Consider the following 4,183-nt stretch of genomic DNA (forward strand, 5'->3'; position numbering starts at 1 on the left):
CACCAATTAGATTAGAAATCCAACGGTTGATTAGGGTTAATTACCCTAACCCTAACCATTTCATTAGATTTCTTTTACACAATTAAATCTACACACATGCATTAACTAATCATGGATTAATCCAATGCATTTCTAATCCAATACATGAATCAAATTCATCTAGAACAAGATCATCAAACGAATATCCAATTTCAATACGTGATCTACAACAAGATCAATTATCCTATTCCTTACCTCGAATCCAAGGTGATCACCAATAGATCACAACCAAAGGTGTAGCTGCCGGTTAGGGTAGCTGCTGTTGGAACCTAAGATCACATCCACAAGATAGTACCTCTAGTTCACAACCATGCATACTAATCCACAGCACTCAATCAAAAGGAACAGAGCCTCCTCTCTGCCCGGATCGAGCTGCTGTCCACCACCAGAACAGCACAACCTACTGGAAACCATCTTACGGCTTGAATCAAGAACAGAAGATCCAAATTCATCAAGGCAACCTAAAGAAAAACCTAATTGAGAAGCTTACCGTGTGCGAAATGGAAGCTAGAACACAAGACAGTAGATCCAAGCCGGCGTCGAAGAGGAAAGGTCGAGGCTAGGGCTAAGACCTCCCTTCTTGATCAGCGATCTGCTCTCACGAAGCAACGATCCAAATGGAAAAGCACCGGCGATGGACCTAGGGCATGGTTCGGCGAAAATCAAGAGAAGAAGAAGAATTATCGACTGTGCTAGGGCACGAGTCGGAGGAAACCCAAAGAAGAGGAAGATCCGGTTAAAGCTAGCTTACCTATGCCGGGGATCGAGCGGATCTAGATCGATCCAGGGGCGTGGGCAGTCGATTAGAAGAGACGTCGGAGATCGAAGGAAACCAGAGGAGGAGAGGATCGGAACCCTTATGCTCCGAGCTCCGATCTGCGCCGACGACGCCGAGAGAAGATCAGCGCTCTCACCTAGGGCTGGAGAAAATCACCCACGTCCGGATCTGTGCTGGCGACTGCTCCCCTGGGTCGAGATCGACGATCGCCGGAGCTGGACCCTTGCTCCCGTCGCCGTCGCTTGTCCGCGGGAGTGAACAGAGAGAGAGGAAGAGGGGAGATCGGGGGAGCTCGGGTTCGGGATCGGCGGTTTAAGGGAAAAGAAATAAAAGAAAAGGAAAAGGTTTTATAAATAAAACATTTCCTCCATTAAACGGGTATCCCAAATAGGTTTAATCTGAACCCGAAATTGATCCCCTTAAAACCTGTCTTACGAGCTCCGAAAAATTCCCAGAAAATTTCTAAAAATTCCGGAAAAATATTATAAGGCTATTTCTGAGATAACCCTATTTATTTAAATTTTCCGAGATCTCACATAGGAAGCCTGCTTTACCTAACTGCAAGCCGACCCGACATATTATTTGCAGTTGGTATGTGCGCAAGATACCAATCTTGTGCAAAAGAGTCACATTTAACCTATGTTAAAAGAATACTTAGGTACATTAAAGGTACTCTAAATATAGGACTCTGGTACCCTAGAACTTGCACCTTTGACCTTCTTGGCTATTCTGACTCGGATTACGCCGGATGCAAGCTAGATAGAAAAAGCATAAGTGGTAGTTGTCAATTTCTAGGACAATGCCTAGTAAGTTGGTCAAGTAGAAAGCAACATTGTGTTGCTTTATCTACCACTGAAGCTGAATATATAGCCTTAGGTGAATGCACATCTCAATTGCTTTGGATGATACACACTCTTAAAGACTATCAACTGAACTATCATAACACAAAAATCTCAATTGATAATATAAGTTCCATAAATTTAACAAAAAACCCAATTCATCACTCAAGGACTAAACATATAGAAGTGAAGCACCATTTTGTAAGGGATCATGTAGCTAAGGGTGATATTATACTCAACTATGTTGAGTCAAAATCAAATCTAGCTGACATCTTCACAAAACCCTTACCTGAACTTGAGTTCAGCTCACTTAGAAGACAAATAGGAATGTGTTGGGTAGAATAAACAATGTTTTTTTTTGTTATCGTTTGCTTTTAAAAATTCTAGGAAAAACAGTTTTCAAAACTCCAATTTTGTTAGATTTTTAAAATTTGGATTTAGCTTAGGTTTTCCCCTAGATATCATGTACCCCTAGATTAAAGCCAAAGCATCTCACAATCACCTAGGTATACCTTGCTTGTGTCTTGAAAAACTTAGAAAGGCGTGAGATGCATAGGGTATTGCCTGGACTCAAGAATGCTTATATCTGTGCATCAATATGAGTCTGGGCGTTAAATATGCAATAAACATTAATCAAGTTAAGTTCTCCAGCTCTAGTCAAGTCTACCTGGATCAAATTAACTCAACTTGACTAACCATGTGAAAGCTACTGCCCTCTAGGCAATCAGCAAATAGCTAAAGGTTAGACAATTGGGAAAAGTGTGTGTCAATTTTTTTTTAAGCATGATTGTACTTTAAGGTTCTAATCAAGTTACTTTACCTGATTAGTTTAAGGCTCTGATACTTAATCAAATTAAACTCAACAATTTAATTTGACTCATGCATGGACTGGAAAACAAACTACTGCTACTCCCTGTGTCCTAAAACTAAGTATTTTTTTTTCTTTAATATCAAAACTTCTTCAAAATGCATATTCAAAACTTAATTACAGTTTTTCAAAACTTGTCCATGTAATTGAGTATTCAAATAGTTTCAAATCTAGTCAACTTTTTATAACGTTTTCAAGTGACCTCATATTTTATAACTTCTAAGAAAATCCTTTTTTCAAATACTCATACTTTCAAACCTAGTTAATTTTTAGACTATTTTAACTAGACTTTGTTAGATTCTACTCTAAAACTTAGCTATTTGGCAAAATATTTTTTTTTTTCAATACAAATCATTTCGAAGCTGAATATATATATAGCTAAGTATTTTCAAAGTTGGCAAGTTCCAAAATTCAATAAGTCATTTTGCTAAGAAGAAAATTTACTTTTTAACCCTCTTTGAAAATTTTCCTTCAGAAAATACAAATCTACTTTCAAACTGGTTTATTTTTGATATATGGCAAAGGGGGAGAGTAGGTAAATTAAAGTTAAAGGAGGGCTTTTATTAAGGGGGAGTCTAATATTACAAAGTTAAAAGTTTCCAGCTGAACTGTTATTGCATTTAAAGTTTATTTACTTAAGCTTGGTTAACTTTATGCACTTATTACAAATGTTGTTTTTTTCTTAACTTTGAATTACGTGTTGCCATAATCAAAAAGGGGGAGATTGTTGGTGCGGGAAGCATCCGACGATCGAACCTAAGTTTTGATAATGGCAAAGGATTCAAAGTTAAGGTGTGTTGTGATCTAACATGTTGAATGAGTATTTCAGGAAAAGTCCTAACTGCGGTTAGGCAGGTGAAAAACCCTAGGGGGTGGTAACCCTAGGTCCTAGGGGGGTGGTAACCCTAGGTGGAGAAAAGTCCTAGCTGCGGTTAGGCAAAGGGAAAAACCCTAGGGGGTGGTAACCCTAGGTCATAGGGGGTGGTAACCCTATGCGGAAAGTCTTGGCAGGTCGATGGCTTCAGGCAAAAGTCCTAGGGGGTGGTAACCCTAGGTGGAAAGTCCTGGTGTCGCGAACCAGGTGAAAGACTGGACTAGCCGGGAAGCGGATGTCCAGCAGAAAGTCCTAAAGCGAGTGGAGTAGGTGAGGACGCGTTCCCCGTAGAGGGAACAGTAGGCGTCGGGTCGACCTAGGGTTTCCGGTGGGAAACCTGAAGTCAGACTCGGACAGTCCGTAGATTGTCTATACTTCATTTATCACATTTATTGCATTAGGTGCTAACTTTGTGTTGCAGGGTAGTGTTTGGGACTAACGTATATTGCAGGTGCAAAGGAGCAACCTAAAGCCTCGGATGAACAGTGTCCGAGGCGCCTTCATGGAGCTTGGAGGCGCCTGCAAGGCAAGATGGCTGCGAAAAGCTGTTCAAGGCGCCTTGGTGAACAGTGTAAGGCGCCTTGAACAGATGAAGGCGCCCTGTGAACAGTGAAAGGCGCCTTGAATCTGTGATAAGGTTCAACCAGTTCGCCCCTTATCTCCGCGGCTGACTCGGCCATTCAAGGCGCCTTGGTGAACAGTAGAAGGCGCCTTGAACACCCTTTATAAGGGGTTTCGACTAGCAGCTCTCAACAACGATTTTCCAAGCGATCTTTCTGCTACAA

The 4,183-nt window shown here is 41.0% G+C and overlaps 1 long non-coding RNA gene across 1 annotated transcript; it reads right to left on the minus strand.

The window, feature by feature from the left end:
* Window positions 1-348: 348 nt before the first annotated feature.
* Window positions 349-1,062, minus strand: LOC122053626. The gene is made up of 3 exons (XR_006132270.1): window positions 791-1,062; window positions 530-679; window positions 349-442 (listed from the first exon to the last, which is right to left on the minus strand). It is a non-coding gene; the product is annotated as an uncharacterized LOC122053626 (long non-coding RNA).
* Window positions 1,063-4,183: the final 3,121 nt, after the last annotated feature.

The sequence above is a fragment of the Zingiber officinale genome, chromosome 3A (assembly GCF_018446385.1).
Source record: "Zingiber officinale cultivar Zhangliang chromosome 3A, Zo_v1.1, whole genome shotgun sequence".
In the NCBI taxonomy this organism is placed as follows: domain Eukaryota; kingdom Viridiplantae; phylum Streptophyta; class Magnoliopsida; order Zingiberales; family Zingiberaceae; genus Zingiber; species Zingiber officinale.